The 12,084-nt window shown below is 42.1% G+C and overlaps 1 protein-coding gene across 1 annotated transcript in view; it reads right to left on the bottom strand.

Annotated features, from left to right (window-relative positions):
• Positions 1 to 10,915, bottom strand: part of TWSG1 (twisted gastrulation BMP signaling modulator 1) — an 89,980-nt gene extending 79,065 nt beyond the window's left edge. The window contains exon 1 of the mRNA XM_089671001.1: positions 10,805 to 10,915. The gene's annotated coding sequence lies outside the window, so the exon portion shown is untranslated. The remainder of the gene's footprint in view (positions 1 to 10,804) is intronic.
• Between the last annotated feature and the right edge of the window lie 1,169 nt (positions 10,916 to 12,084).

Here is a 12,084-nt window from a genome sequence, read left to right as displayed (position 1 = left end):
TAGAATGGATGAGTGGAAATACTATCAATTGAAATGTTTTATTGGAAGTCTTCCGAAACCTTTGAGAATAAAACAGGAGTGGAATATGTTTGAAAGGTTGTTAGAGACACGCAGAGATGGGAAGCACGGTATTTCAAAAGTGTATAAAATACTCACAGAATTAGACACAAACACAAAGCTAACTTTTATCACTAAATGGGAAAGAGATATGGGAGTTAGGTTTGATGAAGATAGACAGAGAAAGATGTTTAGATTGATACACGATAATGTTAGTATGAGAGAGGTTGAGGTTAATTATAAGTGTGTGACACGATGGCACATCACACCGAGTGTAGAACACAAGATGAATGGGGAAAATTCAAATAAGTGTTGGAGAGGATGTGGAGAGATGGGCACGGTGTTTCACATATGGTGGGAATGTCCAAAAATTCAGACTTTTTGGAAGATAATAGTCAAATTGATTAAAGAAATAACTGAAATTGACATAGGATTAGACCCAACGACGTGCCTCCTACACAATGTGGAGACATCTGTAAATAAATATAAAGATTCAGGTATTTGGTACTTCTTGAATGCGGCGAAAGGGTTGATACCTAAGTTTTGGTGGAAGGCTGAGGTACCGAAGGAAGAAGACTGGATAAATAGAGTAAACCAGATTGGTAGAATGGAAAGATCATATCATATGTAGGAAGATATGATGAGAGTTTATTTTAGGAGATGGGAAAAGTGGGAAAGAGCAGGATTGAAAGAGAAATATAGGAAAATATGAATTAGGATGTTAACAAGCCTCAAGAGAGTAGAATGGGCTAGAGTCTGCAGAGGGAGAGGAGGGGGGATGAGGGGAGGGAAGGGGGGGTTCGTGTGAGGGGAAGGAAAAGAGTTTTTAGTAAGGGAAAGATAGAAATGTCATAAATGTTTATTTGTATGAGAATTTTTTTTTTCCCTATTTGGGATTTTGTATTAAAATGAAAAACTTAATAAATATTTAAATTATAAAAAAAAAAAAAAGTCCTCATGCACACTGCACATTTTTACAGCAGCTGCTTTTGGCTTTTGATTGTTTTTTTTATTCTACAGCCAGTAAACTCCCCAGCATGTTATCCTATGTGTCCATGCACACAGACTGTAATCAACATTTTTTGGTGGGGACGTTTTTTGGCTGAAAAAGAAAAAAAAAAAAAAAAAAAAAAAAAAAAAAAAAAACAGGATTAGGAGGGTTTCTAGAGGAGTTTTTGTTAGCTGTAAATACGCTCCAACACTGAAAAACTTAGCAAACCGGCGTTTTTGGACTTTTTTTTTTACAAAAAAGAAAAAAAAAAAAAGTTGCTAAGAAAGGCAAAAGTGTAAAAATGCAGGAAAATGCCGCTAAATATGGCAAAACACTGCTAAACGCCAAAAATAGCTGAAAAAAAACATGTTTTTAACGTGACTTTACACAGCTAACATTACCAGCATTATCAAAATGTCCAGTGTGCATGAGGACTAAATGTTGGAAGCTATAGAGCTTTGAAGTCTGTTAGTTGAGATCTTGTACAGAAGTCAATCATAAAATTCAACTTCTGTACAACCAGCTTGCCCATACATGGACTGAAATTTAGCCTGTCCCTGCTATAGTCTGAATTTCAATCCATGCCAGCTTTAGCCTATAAAATGGTTATTTGTGCTCATTATCAATTGGAGACTACTTTCAATTATTTGGATTGGATGACAGGCAACCAATATGCAAGGGTACATTTACTACTCTAACAAAAAGTATTTAGTGGTGAAATGGCGAGTATCTCTATCCTTTCAGCCCTATAAGCCAAACGCTAGAGAGCTTAGGAAGCTGCATGACAACAATCAGGAATATCTTTGCCTTAGGTTTCATGATCACATAAGAAGCTTGGATTTTGTAGCCGCTGTTCATTTACAGAGCTGGCAAAAGCAGAATGCAAATCTTTTCATTAGTAGAGGTTTATCCTATACCAAGATGAGATAAGCAGAAAACATTTCACCTGATGACTGATGGATGCCTAATTAACATGTTTCTTTTTGGGTCTAGTATAGGAGTATATGTGCTCACAGAAAGCACATACATTTCAGGACTTTTATCTGCTCCAGTAAGAGACATACACTAAAATGTAAACACAATTCACACTCAGCAATCTCACAAGTCACCATACTCCTATGTATAATGTCTTTTACTGGTCATTACACAAAAATAAATCCATACGAGTTCTTACTGAAAATGCCTTATCCGGATATTAACCTACACATTTTCTCTAATGGCAGGTTATTTTTATAACAATTACAAGAAAAGAAAATGCTCTGCAAAAAAACATTCAACATTAACTCCTGCCAGCGCAGGTTGTGTGCATTTTACTGAGCTATAGCACAATGCACAGCTCTACATTTTATTTTCCCTGGGACATCACTGCACATTTTAGTGCACCACAACACACAGAACATGAAGTGCGGGTGTCTTACACCCCTTTCACATAGACGTTCTGATCGGGTCTGCCTGCCTGTTTTTCCAGAGGACCCGATTGGAACCTCTATTCTCCTCTATGTGTCCATTTACACCCACTGATACCCAATCCAACCCTCCAAAAAGAGATGGGGATCCGTTCCCTTTCTATTTGTCGGACCGGATGGCAGTTGGATGGAAATGGACAGTCTGTTTCTATCCAACCGCCCATAGAGGACAGCGGGCGGTGTCTGCTCTACATAAGGGGAGCAGACACGGAACTGTCATCCATTTGCTCAGCAGGGATCAGCACACAGATCCCCCAATGAGAAAACAGATTTGCTGACGGTTTGCCCTGTGTGAAAGGGGCCTTACAACCCAAGTTAATTTGTGTTGACAGTCTATATAAAATGAACAGGCTGCTTTAAAGTGTTAACAACCCCAGGAAACTGCATTCACTATATCTGGTCTCCCACAGTACACACAACATGGAAATGCAATTATTTTAGTAAATATAAACTGCTAAATACCTTTTCTCATCAGCAGTTAGAGCAGTCTTGTGACTTCTATCAGTGTCCAACAGAGCACTGGTTAAAGCTTGTAGGAGGAGTTTTTATTCTGCTCTAGGATGCAGAACTCCTGACCTCTGTCTGGACAGTGCAGATTGGCTCTGTGCTGATCACATGCACTACCAAGGGAGAAAAAAACCCTCTCTAGCAAACCACACCAAACTGAGCATGCGCAGAGCGACTCCACACAATATGCCTTATCAGGAGATAAGAGGGAGACACTAGAAGAAGGGGAGGATCAAAGAAGTCAGAATCAAACAGCTTTTTTACACAATGCAGAGGATTAACCCCTTAGGTTCCACAGTGAGTATAACAAGCATGCTTTGCTGCATATACAGACTATTGTGGGTTTAGTAACACTTTAATGCAATGCATTTTGACAAGCATGTTAACACACTAAACCAGTGTGAATCCAGCCAAGCATCTCTAAATGTTTTCAAGTGAAGCTACAGATCAGGTAGTATATGGCCTAATGCTGGCCATGAAAGGCTGGAATTTTGGCTGATTCTTGCTTAATTGCTGAAATTCCAGACATGGGTGGCCCTGTCGGCACCACACAGCTTGGTGAACTTCGATTTGAAAACTGAAGGAGCCGGGCAAAAAAAATCTTCAGCTGAACAGTGACTGCAGCCAATCATATGTGGCCATTGTTCGGCTACAGGAGGAGCAGCTGTTAGAACACAGTAACCAGCAGGGGAGATTCTTCCATCCATGCTGTTTAGTTTGGATGAGGGATTCTTGCCATGTATGGCTATCCTAAAATGATGCTGCAATGGAAATCAGCCGCTTCAGTTCATCAGGCTGCAAAATGTATATTGTTCAAAAAGAATTAAACCATTAAAGACAGAAATAGGATTACTAGAATGTTATGGCCACTATAAGACCTCCGAGTTCTTTGATCAAGAAATACATGTACAGTATGCCTGGCAATAAAGGATGAAAGAATTTAATAAATATTGTTTAACACTGTACACTACATGTCCACTATCCACTCGAATGTTTACATATTGACAATACTTGAGAAAAGAAAAAAGTGATACTGCACTTATGGGTAATCAATAGTAAATATTCAGTCTATCTTGAACGCTGCGGCCGGACTCATCCACCTTACAAACCGCTCCGTATCCGCCACCCCTCTCTGCCAATCCCTCCACCGGCTCCCGATTGCTCAACGGATAAAATTCAAAATGCTAACACTGCCCTTTAAAGATATTCATAATACTGCCCCAAAACTACATCACCGATCTGGTATCCAAAATACCACCCAAAACGTGCTCTCCGCTCCTCACAAGACCTCCTGCTCTCTAGTTCCCTGGTCTCCTCCTCCCATGCTCGTCTCCAGGACTTCCCCCATCCTCTGGAACTCCCTACCCCAATCCATCAGACTATCACCTACTCTACTTGCCTTTAGGCACACCCTGAATACCTACCTCTTCAGGGAAGCCAACCCCACCCTCAGCTAGTTACTGAGCTCCTCCACTCTTCCTACCACTCCATCCCCCACAGCTATTTCCTCCTGTACCACTATCCCCTCCCTCCTAGATTGTAAGCTCCAAGGAGCAGGGCCCTCGAACCCCTCGTGTATTGAATCGTATTGTTACTGTACTGTCTCCCATTATAATGTACAGCGCTGAGCAAACTGTTGGGGCTATATAAATCCTGTATAATAATAATCATTTTCAGCAGTCCTAATTGTGAACTAATACACACATCATCATAAGTGAATACCATATGGGCCGCGTATGAAAAGTGCAAAATATGAAAAAAATATTGATACTGATATTAGTTAATAATAATATTCAGTCCCAGTAAGTGAAAGTAAAGTGCTAAAATTCTTGATTGTGAACTCCGTGTACAGTAACAGGCAATCCACTGTGTTCATGCTTGTGCTCTACATGGACTGACACTCACTGTCATCACGTGACCACCTACTATACAGGTGAAACTCGAAAAATTAGAATATTGTGCAAAAGTTCATTTATTTCAGTAATGCAACTTAAAAAAGGTGAAACTAATATATGAGATAGACTCATTACATGCAAAGCAAGATAGTTCAAGCCGTGATTTGTCATAATTGTGATGATTATGGCTTACAGCTCATGAAAACCAAATCCACAATCTCAGAAAATTAGATTACATGCAATCAATAAAACAAGGATTGTACATAGAACTATATCGGACCTCTGAAAAGTAGAAGCATGCATATGTACTCAGTACTTGGTTTGGGCCCCTTTTGCAGCAATTACTGCCTCAATGCAGTGTGGCATGGAAGCCATCAGCCTGTGGCACTGCTGAGGTGTTATGGAAGACCAGGATGCTTCAATAGCGGCCTTCAGCTCTTCTGCTATGTTTGGTCTCATGTCTCTCATCTTTCTCTTGGCAATGCCCCATAGATTCTCTATGGGGTTCAGGTCAGGCGAGTTTGCTAGCCAATCAAGCACAGTAATCCCACGGTCATTGAACCAGGTTTTGGTGCTTTTGGCAGTGTGGGCAGGTGCCAAGTCCTGCTGGAAAATGAAGTCAGCATCTCCATAAAGCTCGTCTGTGGAAGGAAGCATGAAGTGCTCCAAAATCTCCTGGTAGACGGCTGTGTTGACCCTGGACTTAATGCAGCACAGTGGACCAACACCAGCAGATGACATGGCTCCCCAAATCAACACAGACTGTGGAAACTTCACACTGGACTTCAAGCATCTTGCAGGCTGTGCCCCTCTCCATTCTTCCTCCATACTCTGGGTCCTTGGTTTCCAAATGAGATAAAAAAGTTGCTCTCATCAGAAAAAGAGGCCTTTGGACCACTGAGCAACAGACCAGATCTGTTTTTCTTTAGCCCTGGTAAGACGCTTCTGACGTTTGTTGTTCAGGAGCGGCTTGACAAGAGGAATACGACATTTAAAGCCCATGTCCAGGATCCATCTGTGTGTGGTGGCTCTTGATGCACTGACTCCAGCCTCAGTCCACTCTTTGTGAAAGTCCCCAACACTTTTGAATGGCCTTTTCCTGACAATCCTCTCCAGGCTGCGGTCATCCCTGCTGCTTGTGCACCTTTTTCTTCCACACAGCTTTCTATTAATGTGCTTTGATACACTTTGGGAACATCCAACTTCTTTTGCAATTCCCTTTTGAGGCTTTCCCTCCTTATGGAGGGTGTCAATGATGGTTTTCTGCACAACTGTCAGGTCAGCAGTCTTTCCCATGATTGCGATTCCTGCTGAACCAGACTGAGAGACCATTTAAAGGCTCAGGAACCCTTTGCAGGTGTTATGGCTTAATTAGCTGATTAGAGTGGGACACTTTGAGCCGAGAATATTGCACCTTTTCACAATATTCTCATTTTCTGAGATTGTGGATTTGGGGTTTTCATGAGCTGTAAGCCATAATCATCACAATTATGACAAATCACGGCTTGAACTATCTTGCTTTGCATGTAATGAGTCTATCTCATATATTAGTTTCACCTTTTATGTTGCATTACTGAAATAAATGAACTATTGCACGATATTCTAATTTTGAGTTTCACCTGTATATCTAGGATGGTCGTTTGCGCTTTTGGGACTATCCCAGTATTCACAGTGAATTTGACTTTTATGACAACAGTCATCTTTTACTGGTGAAGGTTTGAATCTGATTAGTTAGTATGGGGCAACACTAACCAGAATAGTTCCACACACTCCAATAAATGAGGTCCAGAGTGAACCCCATCCTGAAATAACAGGTGCAGAGGAGAGAGTTGGTATTGACACAGCACTTTTGGAGGAACAACCGGTTACCATTAGCAACACTGCATACTGGGATAGTCCCAAAAGCGCAAACAACTATCCTAGAGATAGATGGACACGGGATAACGGTGAGTGTCAGTCCATGTGGGGCACCAACGTGAGCACAGTGGAGCGCCTGTTATTGTACACGGAGTTCACAATCAAAAATTTTAGCACTTTATTCTCGCTTACTGGGAACGAATATTAATATTAACTAATATCAGTATCAATATTATTTTTCATAGATTGCCATAGAGTTTTTTCATATTTTGCAGGGTCCACATGCTACATATTGACAATGCCACGGATCAGTAAACTCACTGCAGAACTTTTTTGATATGGTAATAAATAAAAAGATATCTATAGACAATATTGATGTGAAAAAAAAAAAAAAAAAAAAAAAACAGAAGGTAGCTGTTGCCATCAAAACATGGAGTTCTTCACCACAAACATCAAGGTAAAAGGTGTCAAAAATAGACATATTAATGAACGAAAGAATGTCAAACTTACTGGTCAGAAAAAGTTACATTGCAATAAAAAAAAGAATGATATCCACCCAGACGTACTTCTCATAGTCAGTTACATAAGAAGGTAAAAGAAAATCTTCCAAATACAACACAGGAGTTAAGAACAATCATTTCTTACCTTCTAAGAGTCTGAATAGTGCTCTATTAGGCTATAACAATTATAGCTCTGGATATTATAAGTTTTAAAACTGAAGTATTACCAAAAATAGGTGTCTTTTTGAACAGTAAAATAAGTGACCTCCAAAGAAGAGTACTCCATATCTGAGCATATCATATGCTGAGCTACGCATGCATTCTACATTCCCACACACAGCCAGCTTGTAAAGGAATGCATCCTCATCCCTTTAAAACTGAACACATTAATTACACAGGTTCAGAGGCTAATCTAATGGAGATAAGGCATTGAGTTTAATTAGCATCTTAATCAGCCACAGAACCTGTGTAAGTAATATGTGTTTGGGTTTAAAGGGATGCGGTAGCAACCCAACCTGTGTGCTGGGGTGCCTGCACTCCTGTGCATGTGTGGACTGATACCATCTAACCCGTGTTTCAGAAGTGTTTTCTACAGCGTTTTGCAGAAATGCAGTAAAGTCCATTTAACATGATTTCCTATGGGACATGTTCACATCTCTGCGTTTTCACCCGATTGGAAAGGTTCAGGGACTTTTTTGAACGCAAAAAAGTTGCGTTTTCGGTTCTAGAAACTTCAATGGAAACACTTCTGAAAAGCATGTAGTGCGTTTTTGCTGCATTTAAATCTGCCTAGCAATAAGAAAAATGGGGGGGGGGGGGAAGCAAAAAGCAAAACGCATGAAAAACGAGCCAAAAAAAAAAACACAACACACAACGTAGGAACAGCTCAAATGCAACCTGCATGGGTATGAACCTATGCCTACACCAGCCAATCAAGACGAGCAAAGACCAGCACCTGGAAGAAGATGCTGGTGAGAGACCTTACAGATGAGAGATCATTAAACTAAAGCTGGCCATAGACTGAATTTCCATCCAACTATGGGCAGGCTGGTTGTACTGAAGTCCAATCTATCATTCGACGTCAGTACAACCAAACTGTTGGGTTTTTTTTGTGTGCAATCACTGCCGCTGGCTATAGTCGCCAACATCAATCGTATTCGGTTGGCTGGGAAACCTCCCGCTGTCAGAATACAAAAGTGTAGTGGGAAGGATTCCCCTCATCCGCACTGTGTTGATGGTGGAATCGCATTCATTTTCTTTCCTTCCACCCGTGGCTGAAGGAAAGAAAATTTCACAGTCTATGGTTAACCTACGGTATGATTTAAAGGGAGCACTTGGAGGGAGGTAAAACATTGCTCACTCATCTGATCTTCTGCCCCCCAACTGGTCATATACACTTTGATAAATTATCTACTTCTTTTCTGAGCAATAATTGATCTATAGTCAACAACCCAAATCAATAATTTTGCTACACACAGGGAAGTGGAGTTAGATCATAAATGATCTATTGAATCTCTGTCTCCATCACATAATCCCATAATGGGCAGCACAGTGGCTAAGTGGTTAGCACTTCCACCTGGCAGTACTAGGGTCGTCGGTTCAAATCCCAACCATGGCACCACCTGCCTGGAGTTTGCATGTTCTCCTTGTGCCTGTGTGGGTTTCCTCCAGGTACTCCGGTTTCTTCCAACACTCCAAAGACATGCTGGTAGGTTAATTGGCTCCTGTCTAAATTGTCCCTAGTATGTGTATGTATGAATGTGAGTTAGGGACCTTAGATTGTACACCCCTTGAGGGTTAGGGACTGATGTGAATGTACAATATATGTGTAAAGCGCTGCGTAAATTGATGGTGCTATATAAGTACCTGAAATATATAATAAACAATCTGATCAAATTCCTGACTAAGGGTGCCCATACACTTTACATTTGTCTTACAAATTTCTGTCCAATTTCCTTTAGATTTACCTTCAACTATGTAATGCAAGAGCCTGCCTAATTGGATATAATTGAAAGTGTTGTTTAGGTCTGACCTCATATTATATGGTTTTTGGTAAATATAAAGCAAAATTCTCAAGAAAATTGTATAATGTATGGCCAGCCTTAAGTATCCTAGTGCCACTGATTGATGCAAAACAAGCAATGATTTTTTGCCATCAGTTTGATTGAATCTGATCTAAAGCTGGCCATAGATGGATTGAAACAAATCACCCATTTCAGCAAGGACTGACCAACTTTCGATTTATGTATGGCTGATTCTACTCAAGAAAAATCAAAAATGATCGGATTCTCTTGAAAAGGGAATGTTGGAATATGTTTACCTGATCAGCACATTCAGCCAATCACCTGCAGTGTTGATCAGTGTATTCTGAAAGCAGAGAAGTCCAGCTGTCATAATACAATAGGGCAGTGGGGAAGATTCCTCCCTCCACCTCACTTTTACAGATGGAGGAATCTGTTGACGTTTGATCAGCCCACCAGCTGATTACAAAAACAAAACAAAAAAAAAAAAATGCATCTACAGCATGCACCTAGCAATCGGCCAGAAGGGAAGTTATGGCTATTAGACTGCTGATTTGATCACATAATAAAGTGCATGCAGTCACCATAACACGGTACAATCATGAAACACGTGAAATCGCACATCGATCACATAATAAAAGTGCGTGCAGTCACCATAACACGGTACAATCATAGAACACGTGAAATCGCACATCGATCACATAATAAAGTGCGTGCAGTCACCGTAACACGGCACAATCGTAGAACACGTGAAATCGCGCATCAATCACATAATAAAGTGCGTGCAGTCACCGTAACACGGCACAATCGTAGAACACGTGAAATCGCGCATCGATCACATAATAAAGTGCGTGCAGTCACCGTAACACGGCACAATCATAGAACACGTGAAATCGCGCATCGATCACATAAAGTGCGTGCAGTCACCATAACACGGCACAATCATAGAACACGTGAAATATTTCTCTGTACTATTAGCACAGGTTGTGACCCACAAACAGATACAACATAGAAGGAGGCTTAGAAGACACAGTGGAGGAGAATCTGGCGCAGCTGTGCATGGCAGCCAATCAGCTTCTACCTTCAGCTTGTTCAATGAAGCTTTGGCAATAAAACCTGGAAGCCGATTGGTTTCTATGCAGAGCTGCACCAGATTTTACATTCTCCCATTTTAATAAATAAATACCCCCCAGCGACATGAGCAGGTCCTATAGCAGTAAATGCTGACATTCCATTCTCAATGACTTGGATAGGAAAAGACAAGGCAGGGCTCTCCCCAGCACACCGGCCCCTCATACATACACAATGTTCTGTGGTATGTGCTCCTCCACACAGCGGGCTGAGGGATAGGTGAAGGTGTACACATCTATCATGGACTCACTAATGTCCTCCATCTCCACTGATACAGAACAGACGAGCTGCTTAGTCGTACATTGTTGTCATAAAGTAACAAAAGAGAAGTGTCATGTCTACACACACCGCCCTCCTCCTCGCCCTGTGTGCGGCTTACCAGAGGACGGGCTCCCTCCCGCCTTCACAGCTCCTCTGTGGGCTCAGCCTGCGGTCCACTGCACTGCTCGGAGCTCCTCGGCTCTATGGCGTGTGGAAAAGAAGAGGAAGGAGGAGCAGGCACATCCCAGCCCCCAGAACTCTTACAAAAACTTTTTCCACAGCACCTCCCTCCTAGTTTCCATCCCCGGACAGACGAATGCTGCTTTTCCTCCTCGTAGATTTCCTCAGCTAGCACCGGCTTTATATGTAATCATTTGCACACACAATTCACGAAGCTTCAACACAAGGATGGCCCTGCACCATAAGGTGTGCACTGTGACTGGAATGTTCACATGGCACTGTGACTGGAATGTTCACATGGCTGTGGAAGCTGAACATAGATGACAATGTCTGCAAATGAGGATCCTTAGGGCTCGTTCACACTTGACTTTATTTCTAACTCTTGCTGAACGCCCCTATAGCGTTAGGTGTTTGGGAAGCATTTTTAACGCTCCTCAAGCGCTCCCAAAATGTTCTATGCGCTGTTTTGAGGCAGTTGATAGGCGTTTGCCAAGCGTTAAAACCAGGGGCGGACTGACCATTTGGGCACTCGGGCACTGCCCAAAGTCCCGGGGTCAGTAGGGGACCCCATGAGATGCCCCTGGTACCTTTTATAGGCTTTTTTGGGTGTGGTTTGAGTGTGGGCGAGGACACAGGGGACCCATGATCCCTTATCGCCTGGGGGCCCCATGAGTTGTCAGTCCACCCCTGGTTAAACCTGCACCACAAACTCCACAACCGCCTTGCAACCGCACATTTGCAGAGTGGCACCGTAGACTTGAATGGGAAGCTTCATCTCCTCCTGACTCGACATGAGGCATCAGTTCTGCCATGACGCAATGCTAATGCTTCCATGTGAACAGCACTGTGTGCTGCCATGTGCAGAATTTTCATAGGCGTTTGAGAAGCGTTAAAAACGCTTCCCAAACGCCTGTCTGACGCCTGCTGACAAAGCTAGTGTGAATGTAGCCTAATGGAGTTAAATGGTATTAACGCTCTGCAACCACATCGCAACTGCACTGCAAACAGTTGCCAGGCGTTTGCGGAGCTGCACCATAGACTTGAATGGGAGTCTTCAACTCCTCCTGACTGGACATGAGGCGTCAGTTTTGCCGCAACGCTAACACTTCCGTGTGAACAGCACCGTGTGCTGCTATGTACAGAATTTTAAAAACGCTTCCCAAACGCTTGTCTGATGCCTGCTGACAAAGCTAGTGTGAACATAGCCTTAGGCTCCAT

This window comes from Staurois parvus, unplaced genomic scaffold (assembly GCF_062004578.1).
Source record: "Staurois parvus isolate SC_StPar_1 unplaced genomic scaffold, SC_StPar_1.0 ptg000097l, whole genome shotgun sequence".
Taxonomy (NCBI): Eukaryota; Metazoa; Chordata; class Amphibia; order Anura; family Ranidae; genus Staurois; species Staurois parvus.
Note: the sequence above shows the minus strand (reverse complement) of the source record. Positions and strands in the feature narration are given on the sequence as shown.